This window comes from Sorghum bicolor, chromosome 9 (genome assembly GCF_000003195.3).
Source record: "Sorghum bicolor cultivar BTx623 chromosome 9, Sorghum_bicolor_NCBIv3, whole genome shotgun sequence".
In the NCBI taxonomy this organism is placed as follows: Eukaryota; Viridiplantae; Streptophyta; class Magnoliopsida; order Poales; family Poaceae; genus Sorghum; species Sorghum bicolor.
The window spans coordinates 10,763,305-10,773,825 of record NC_012878.2 but is presented as its reverse complement, the minus strand read 5'-3'; the positions used below and the strand labels follow the sequence as shown (position 1 = coordinate 10,773,825).

Here is a 10,521-nt window from a genome sequence, read left to right as displayed (position 1 = left end):
GATAAAGCGGCGCGCCAACAATGATGAGATGATGGTTACATAGCGAAAAGTGAGGATGAACCTGTAGCTTAGGTTTGACAACCTACTTTAGAATATGATGATGACCATTTGGATTGGTAAATAGGACATTTTGGAACATATTTCGACCAGTGGCTGCAGCAGGGTGAATGCTTCATTAAAGGGGAGCACGGTGAGACATCGGTGCACGCAGGTTGTGCACGGCAGCGGACAACAGGCTTATGATCACTGATAGCATACTCTTCTCAGCACATTCAATGATCCATGGTGTGGGGTCTCTGTGGACGGTATGAGTTATGTTCTAGCAAAAGGGAATGATGGTTTGGCCATCTATGAGCCAGAAAACACAAACATAGGATGGGTGGCATGGCTGATTTCTGGACAGCAGTTGTAGCAGTTACCATAGCCTCAATATCTCGGCCACTGTGGCAATTATGGACAAGCCAACTTACAGAGGTATGTACGAGTTCATGATACACAAGTGGGTAAAAGGATTTGACAAACGTAGTAGTGGATTTTTGGGAACACACTCGCCAATCGGCTGCAGCGCGGCTGCAGGGCAGCAAAGACAGCGACCACAAGAAAAATGATATCTCTTTTATATTGAATCCTATTGCCACAAAATTTCTCAGAGGTGTGTGTAGGGATATGAAACATGCTGTGGTTGAAATACACGATCAATGGAGCAATGGAACAATGGGAATACACATGCCAACCGGCAGGAATGCTGCTGCGGGGCGGCAGGGACACATCATGCACAAGAACATTTATAACTCTTTTGTATTGGGCTCTATGGCCATGGAATTTTATGGAGACATATGCAGTTATATGAAGGATATTCTATCCAAAGGATTCATCAAATGGATCAATGGATTAATGGGGAACGCCAAAACAATTTAGTGTTGCACAACATCTAGGACAGCAGAACAACGGGTATTGAAATGATGATATCTCTTTTATCTTTGAACTTATGGTGACAAAAATTTGCAGGAGCATGCATAAATATATTATGCACCTGTGGGTTCAAGGGATTGACAAACCAAATGGTGGATTTCTAGGAGCATGTATGACAACAGGTCATGCAGTGGCTGCTAGCTAGCGAGGGACACAGCAGCGTGATCTTGTGGAAACTTCATCAAAGTTGACCGATTCTTGAACTATGGATTATGAGTTGCAACTGAGAACAACACATCAGGCAAAGGTGGAATGTGTGGGTTCTCACATTGGGAAATTATAGCAGCTGATGATCAAGTTGATGGCAGCCAGTAGCAGAATGGTGACGATAGGGACACTGACGGTTGAGGTAACTTCAATTCATCCTTGCAAAATATCATGCACCATATGAGAGATCAAGATATGGTTAAGAGGAGCAAGAACAGATGATTCGGAGGACAAAAGGAAGTGGCAACCTTGCTGTTTGGTGTGGGTCAGCGGTAGCCGGTGGTGATGACATCGCTGCGAGGACAACGGGTCGACGAGGCAGCAGCAATTCTCCTTGGGGACGATCTGCGGCGTGCAAAGGAGATCAAGAGGGAGATGTGAGGGACAAAGGGTGTCATGTTGAAAGAGCAGCAGGGGAGGTACGAGATGTGGAGGAAGAGTAGAAGGCGTACTGGCTGATGGGACAATGGAGGAAGGGAAGGAGATGAGGAGTCCTTCTCTGGTGGTGGCGTGGGGGAGAGAAAGGAGGAGATGAGGGGATATTTATAGCTGTTGTTTGCTGCATGAGAGCATGCAAATGAGGAGAGAGTAAACCCAAGGAATAAAAGGGTGTTATCAAAGGAGAATTGAAGAGTGTCTGCTGGTTTGTGCGTGAAAGAGAGGAGAAAAATATATGGCTGTTACTTCCTGCATGGATGCATGCAAATGAAGAGAGTAAAACCGATGGAGTAAATGGGTGCTATTGAAATCAGGTGTGATTCAAAGGAATCAAAGGAGAGCATTATTTGTAGCAGTTGTTTTGCATGGGAAAAGACTGGCGGCTCCTGTGTGTGTCGAGCGTAAAAGAAATAAGGAAGAAGGGGTGATGCATGGCTATTTCATGAGCCACTTACTAATGCAATGAGAGAGTGGTAAGGGAGAGTAAGGAGGGGTTGTGAAGGGATTTGAAGGAGAAGCATTTGCTGCAATTTCTGCATTGGATGAAATAAAGGAAGAGATAAGAGGTGCTGCTGTTGTTATGTGCATGTAAAGGAGTAAAGAAGTATTGCTACAACAGAAATAAATAGGGAGGTGTGACCATGGGAATCCAGAGAGGAAGAATGAGATGTGTGCTTCAGTTTTTGCATGAAGGAAGGAGAAAGGCGCCATAGAGATGAGAGGGGAAACTTCTCCACATGAAAGAGATAGGGAAAATTATGGGCTTAGAAATTAAGTGCAGCATTTAGTTTACATAAAAATATTGGCATCGTGAAGAAGAGAGAAAAGACTCATGGCTGCCATTGCATGCATGAGAGAAGTAAATATTGGAGGGAATAACAAGGTGCAGAGGATTAAAGAGAGACATGCAAAGGAGATGAGGGCAGGGAATTAAGAGAAGATAATTACTACTGCTCTAATTTTTGCATGGAGGAAGAGTAGGGGCGGCATAGGAGAGGATGCTGACCAGGGAGGTGCTATCAATTTGCTTGTGAGTGATGGAGGGAGGGAGAAAGATAAGATGGATGCACTATGTTGCATGTATGCATGCAAAAATAGAAGGGAGAGGAGGAAGCCACGGCTGTTCCATCAGCCATCAAATAAGTAATGTGTGATTGATAGAGAGACTAATGAAGAAATTAAATGTGTGGCCAAGGAATTAAGATATAAGAAACATTATGTATAACATTTGTTTTGCATGAGCAAGGAAGGGGCAGATCATATGTTTGTCGAGCAACACAAAAAAAGGAGAGGATGAATCATGTTTGCTCATCACTCGTACAATTATGGAAAGGATTATGGAGGAATAATAAGCACCGAGGGTTGTTATATTTGCATGAGAGAACGGTGGTTGTGCAAGGGTAAATGAGAGGGCGTTCTGATCATGTGAAGGAAGGGAAGGAGCATGGCGATTGCCTATATGTCATGTGAAAAAGAAAATTGATGGAGTAAAGGAGAATTAAGGGGCAAAGAATTTAGAGGGATCATTATGTGTAGTAGTTTCTCATGAGTAGAGAAGGAGGCAACCAAAAAAATAGATGGTTGCATGTTCATGTGAGAATAAGGAACGATATATAGGCCCAATATTTTAGCAAAAAGATACTAGACGGGCTATTGTTTATAACAAGAGAAATGAAGCCTATTAGTGACAGAAAGTATTGGGCTGCATAAGACATGATATTGATTTGGGTTGATGGAGAAAACATACAACGGTTGGTCATATAACATAGATTTAGTGGATTGGGAAGACTTGATCAAAAAGTAACATGAGTCCAAAAACAAGAGAAAAGAGAGATGGTCAGGCTAGGTTTAAGTAAGATTCTTGGCAAGAGACTGGATTGAAGTTTTAGAGATAGATTTTGTATTGGGGAGATGGAGTTGGGATCAAACCCTAAGCATATTTGGAAACAAATAAACTTATTTTTCAAACATAATCACTATGCAACGGCATGAATGCAACAAACCACTAAGTTGAATTGTAAAAAAATTTAGAAACCCATATTTTTCACTATCTGAAATATCGACAACATAACTAAAGTTGAAACATTTTATAAAATAATAAAATCTTTGGTTTTGTTTTTAGTGTTTTCTAAGTCACATTCCAAAGTAGGAATTTTGGGGTGTGACAACTCTACCCCCCTTAACAGGAATCTCGCCCCGAGATTCGCTGAAGCTACACTCATTACAAAGAACCAAATCATACAAGTTCATCATGACAAAACAATCAACCTAGCTATAGCACACTAACATGATAGGGTCCTTATGAAAGCATACTATCACTCACCTTAGCATCGTTACTAACGTAAGAGCGCTCGGGGATAACAACATCCTAAAGGCATTAGGATAGACAAGCTTGAGCCCCTAAACTTTGGTGATGATGTTTATTATTGATTTAGAATCTTCAACTTCACCTGCATCTTCATTGATCTTCGAGAAACAAGAGGCTTCGACAAAATATTTTGTTTTTCTTTTAGAAAATATCAAGGAGGAGGAAGACAAGACAAGTTTTCATCAAAATAACTTTATAAAAGCGACCATTTCTATCTAGGCAAAGCGTCCTACAGTCAATATTGCTCTGATACCAATCTGTCGCACGCGGTTTTCCAAAGAAGACCAAGCATTAACTATATGTGTGCCCAGGATGTCCACACGACACATATAACGACAAATATGGAGAATATCAAGAACAATGCTTTATTATATATCGGAACATAGTTACAACATGGCTTACATCTATTACAAAGCATAGCGGAAACTAATCCTAATCTTCACTTTGGGTCTCCATTTTCCACAGGGACGGTTTACTGGGGGTACACTCGCCTAGTACTCCTGGAACATCTCAGGGAACTCCAACTTTGTATCACCATCTGGTACCCATCCGGATTTTTGATTGTTGAATGTAAAGCAAGTGTGACCGCACCATACTCAACAAGTATAACATGAGGGGATGCAAGGCTCAAAAGGTTTGACTTGGTTTGACTGCGATAAGCATTTTTAGTTGGTCATATTTTATTAATAAACCTATGTTGCTAGGTTATGCTTAAGCTCCCAAGGTGATAAGTATAATTATCATCAAAATTAATCATCACCCAAACCATCCATAGAACCATCTATCTCGAAAAGGATGCAGGCCGCTCTTGACCGAGAGCAAGGCTGATATATCAGTTTTTATAACTCTGCAGAGTATGTATATCTTTACCCATGAGTCATGATTGCCCTTTGCCCAAGGGGGCCAACCTCTTGACTCACTTCCAAGGTAAGTCGGCAGGGATCACTACATAACCTTTCACTAGACACCCTAACTAGTTAGTGGCCGCGAGGTTTCAGCGGCAAGTGTGCATAGAGACCTCCTCCAAGAGGCACATGTGGTCGCGGCACTGTACACACCAAGGTAGGAGCAAAAATATACACCACGAGGCACCCCCCTCTTGTGCCTTTCGGTAACCACTAACAAGCTAGAGACGTACTAGATACTTGATTAAGATCAGAGCCATGTGATTCTCATGGTTGTACTGTAAGTCCTGGGTTGCCGCTTTAAGATTTGGTCCTTACGGAGGGCAGACTAGAGCACCCAAAAAGGCCCAATGCTCTAGCCCCCTGATATCCATGTTGCTACAAAGTATCATTATAATATTGATTCCATAATCATTAATCAGTATTAATATTATATAGTTTGGTGATTGCAGACTAAGCAAACTACCCATATGCATAACCCCAGGGTAAACAAGGATACAAGATACAATAGTTCTAGGTAAAGTCCTTAAGGATTCATCAAATTAGACACATGCATATGAAAAGATAATTATATAGTTATTAGGTAACAAGGGTACTCATGTTACACTTGCCTTCCAAAACACTTGCCGATGGTTCCACTTCTCAAAGATATACTCCTCATGTAGCTCCACTTCTAACGTCAGCAAACAATCGATACAAGCATCACAAGAGAACCTAAAAACAATACACCAAGCATTACAAAATAAGACTTAAAGGTTTTAAACACATAAGGCCTGTAACTGCGAATGTATGAGCGCATAAACAACAAAACGGAGCTACAGTTTAAAGAGGCATAGAAGCTCAAAGGTAGAAGATGGAAGGTATGATAAATGATAGGAATAGAATAGACATGATGTATGTGGTCTAACATGAAAGATTTAGAGAGTATAAGGATTTATAGATGAATGGCAAATGACGAGAGGACTGTATACAATGTGGATAGGACATTATGAAGTAAGCATACAAAGAATTAAGAGATAGATCTGATGACTATGCAAGCTTAATGAAAGGAAACTTATACATGGTAAGGGATATACAATAGTGAGATGATATGGTGAGATACTAACAAGAACATTTGTTTCCTGACATAGAACATGAAGACCCAAAAACAATGGTGGTGGTTGGCAAAGATTGAATTTGCCAACAATGATGAGATGATGGTTACATAGCGAAAAGTGAGGATGAACCTATAGCTTAGGTTTGACAACCTACTTTAGAATATGATGATGACCATTTGGATTGGTAAATAGAACATTTGGAACATATTTCGACCAGTGGCTGCAGCAGGGTGAATGCTTCATTAAAGGGGAGCACGGCGAGACATCGGTGCACGCAGGTTGTGCACGGCAGCGGACAACAGGCTTATGATCACTGAAAGCATACTCTTATCAGCACATTCAATGATCCATGGTGTGGGGTCTCTGTGGACGGTATGAGTTATATTCTAGCAAAAGGGAATGATGGTTTGGCCATCTATGAGCCAGGAAACACAAACATAGGATGGGTGGCATGGCTGATTTCTGGACAGCAGTTGTGGCAGTTACCATGGCCTCAATATCTCGGCCACTGTGGCACTTATGGACAAGCCAACTTACAGAGGTATGTGCGAGTTCATGATACACAAGTGGGTAAAAGGATTTGACAAACGTAGTAGTGGATTTTTGGGAACACACTCGCCAATCGGCTGCAGCGCGGCTGCAGGGCAGCAAAGACAGCGAGCACAAGAAAAATGATATCTCTTTTATATTGAATCCTATTGCCACAAAATTTCTCAGAGGTGTGTGTAGGGATATGAAACATGCTGTGGTTCAAAGACACGATCAATGGAGCAATGGAACAACGGGAATACACATGCCAACCGGCAGGAATGCTGCTGCGGGGCGGCAGGGACACATCATGCACAAGAACATTTATAACTCTTTTTTATTGGGCTCTATGGCCATGGAATTTTATGGAGACATATGCAGTTATATGAAGGATATTCTATCCAAAGGATTCATCAAATGGTTCAATGGATGAATGGGGAACGCCAACAATTTAGTGTTGCACAACATCTAGGACAGCAGAACAACAGGTATTGAAATGATGATATCTCTTTTATCTTTGAACTTATGGTGACAAAAATTTGCAGGAGCATGCATAAATGTATTATGCACCTGTGGGTTCAAGGGATTGACAAACCAAATGGTGGATTTCTAGGAGCATGTATGACAACGGGTCATGCAGTGGCTGCTAGCTAGCGAGGGACATAGCAGCGTGATCTTGTGGAAACTTCATCAAAGTTGACCGATTCTTGAACTATGGATTATGAGTTGCAACTGAGAACATTACATCAGTCAAAGGGGGAATGTGTGGGTTCTCACATTGGGAAATTATAGCAGCTGATGATCAAGTTGATGGCAGCCAGTAGCAGAATGGTGACGATAGGGACACTGACGGTTGAGGCAACTTCAATTCGTCCTTGCAAAATATCATGCACCATATGAGAGATCAAGCTATGGTTAAGAGGATCAAGAACAGATGATTCGGAGGAGAAAGAAAGTGGCAACCTTGCTGTTTGGTGTGGGTCAGCGGTAGCCGGTGGTGATGACATCGCTGCGAGGACAACGGGTCGACGAGGCAGCAGCAATTCTCCTTGGGGACGATCTGCGGCGTGCAAAGGAGATCAAGAGGGAGATGTGAGGGACAAAGGGTGTCATGTTGAAAGAGCAGCAGGGGAGGTACGAGATGTGGAGGGAGAGTAGAAGGCGTCCTGGCTGATGGGACAATGGAGGAAGGGAAGGAGATGAGGAGTCCTTCTCTGGTGGTGGCGTGGGGGAGAGAAAGGAGGAGATGAGGGGATATTTATAGCTGTTGTTTGCTGCATGAGAGCATGCAAATGAGGAGAGAGTAAACCCAAGGAATAAAAGGGTGTTATCAAAGGAGAATTGAAGAGTGTCTGCTGTTTGTGCGTGAAAGAGAGGAGAAAATATATGGCTGTTACTTCCTGCATGCATGCATGCAAATGAAGAGAGTAAAACTGATGGAGTAAATGGGTGCTATTGAAATCAGGTGTGATTCAAAGGAATCAAAGGAGAGCATTATTTGTAGCAGTTGTTTTGCATGGGAAAAGACTGGCGGCTCCTGTGTGTGTCGAGCGTAAAAGAAATAAGGGAGAAGGGGTGATGTCTGGCTATTTCATGAGCCACTTACTAATGCAATTAGAGAGTGGTAAGGGAGAGTAAGGAGGGGCTTGTGAAGGGATTTGAAGGAGAAGCATTTGCTGCAATTTCTGCATTGGATGAAATAAAGGAAGAGATAAGAGGTGCTGCTGTTGTTATGTGCATGTAAAGGAGTAAAGAAGTATTGCTACAACAGAAATAAATAGGGAGGTGTGACCATGGGAATCAAGAGAGGAAGAATGAGATGTGTGCTTCAGTTTTTGCATGAAGGAAGGAGAGAGGCGCCATAGAGATGAGAGGGGAAACTTCTCCACATGAAAGAGATAGGGAAAATTATGGGCTTAGAAATTAACTGCAGCATTTAGTTTACATAAAAAATTGGCATCGTGAAGAAGAGAGAAAAGACTCATGGCTGCCATTGCATGCATGAGAGAACTAAATATTGGAGGGAATAAAAAGGTGCAGAGGATTAAAGAGAGACATGCAAAGGAGATGAGGGCAGGGAATTAAGAGAAGATAATTACTACTGCTCTAATTTTTGCATGGAGGAAGAGTAGGGGCGGCATAGGAGAGGATGCTGACCAGGGAGGTGCTATCAATTTGCTTGTGCGTGATGGAGGGAGGGAGAAAGATAAGATGGATGCACTATGTTGCATGTATGCATGCAAAAAATAGAAGGGAGAGGAGGAAGCCACGGCTGTTCCATCAGCCATCAGATAAGTAATGTGTGATTGATAGAGAGATTAATGAAGAAATTAAATGTGTGGCCAAGGAATTAAGATATAGGAAACATTATGTATAACATTTGTTTTGCATGAGCAAGGAAGGGGCAGATCATATGTTTGTCGGGCAACACAAAAAAAGGAGAGGATGAATCATGTTTGCTCATCACTCGTACAATTATGGAAAGGATTATGGAGGAATAATAAGCATCGAGGGTTGTTATATTTGCGTGACAGAACGGTGGTTGTGCAAGGGTAAATGAGAGGGCGTTCTGATCATGTGAAGGAAGGGAAGGAGCATGGCGATTCCCTATATGTCATGTGAAAAAGAAAATTGATGGAGTAAAGGAGAATTAAGGGGCAAAGAATTTAGAGGATCATTATGTGTAGTAGTTTCTCATGAGTAGAGAAGGGGGCAACCAAAAAAATAGATGGTTGCATGTTCATGTGAGAATAAGGAACGATATATAGGCCCAATATTTTAGCAAAAAGATACTAGACGGGCTATTGTTTATAACAAGAGAAATGAAGCCTATTAGTGACAGAAAGTATTGGGCTGCATAACACATGATATTGATTTGGGTTGATAGAGAAAACAGACAGCAGTTGGTCATATGACATAGATTTAGTGGATTGGGAAGACTTGATCAAAAAGTAACATGAGTCCAAAGACAAGAGAAAAGAGAGATGGTCAGGCTAGGTATAAGTAAGATTCTTAGCAAGAGACTGGATTGAAGTTTTAGAGATAGATTTTGTATTGGGGAGATGGAGTTGGGATCAAACCCTAAGCATATTTGGAAACAAATAAACTTATTTTTCAAACATAAACACTATGCAACGGCATGAATGCAACAAACCACTAAGTTGAATTGTAAAAACTTTTAGAAACCCATATTTTTCACTATCTGAAATATCTACAACATAACTAAAGTTGGAACATTTTATAAAATAATAAAATCTTTGGTTTTGTTTTTAGTGTTTTCTAAGTCACATTCCAAAGTAGGAATTTTGGGGTGTGACAGTATGCTACTTTCTTTTTCAAAAATATACAAAATAAAACTCCATGTAACGGGGTTGAGAAGAAAGGACCTCTACTTTTGACCATATATTTCCCTGATTACGGTACACAATAGATTTTTACAACACCCTGCAGGTATGAAGAGAATGTTTTACAATATTTTAACCCCAGATATTTTTCTTAACCATCCTTTTCTCGAGGACGAGTAAAAGCCTAAGTATGGGGGTGTTTGTTGACGGTTCTTAAGTATCAATTTTAATTATCAAATAAACAAGGAAAAGGTCCAATATACAAACAACACCTAGAATTAGGGTTTGATCTGACAGAATTCCACGAGTTTTGCTGTTTATCTATTTCTGCAGGGGGTTATCAGGAAATATGGAAGAAAGGCCCACATGTCGGGTTTACATAGAGATATTAACGTGCCGCGCAATTTTCTATCATCTAGAAGACTCCAGAAGCCACGGGCACGAACGGGAGGCCGATCGGGCCCGGGGGCAGGGCGCCCGCCCTCCCCCCTTGGGCGCCCGCCCTGGTGTCTCGGCCAATCACGTTCAACTTCGCGGATCATGCTCCACCGACCTAAAGGATCAAGGAGAACCGTTCAATCAATGTCGGTTTGATCTGACGGCCCAGATTCATTCGAAAAGACTATATAAGCAAGGCCTCCTGGCCCCTGGAGGAGACAAGA

General features: G+C 41.7%; 1 long non-coding RNA gene across 1 annotated transcript; it reads right to left on the bottom strand.

Moving 5' to 3' along the window:
• LOC110430632 lies at positions 5,491 to 7,629 on the bottom strand. The gene is made up of 3 exons (XR_002448018.1): positions 7,479 to 7,629; positions 7,293 to 7,377; positions 5,491 to 5,604 (listed from the first exon to the last, which is right to left on the bottom strand). It is a non-coding gene; the product is annotated as an uncharacterized LOC110430632 (long non-coding RNA).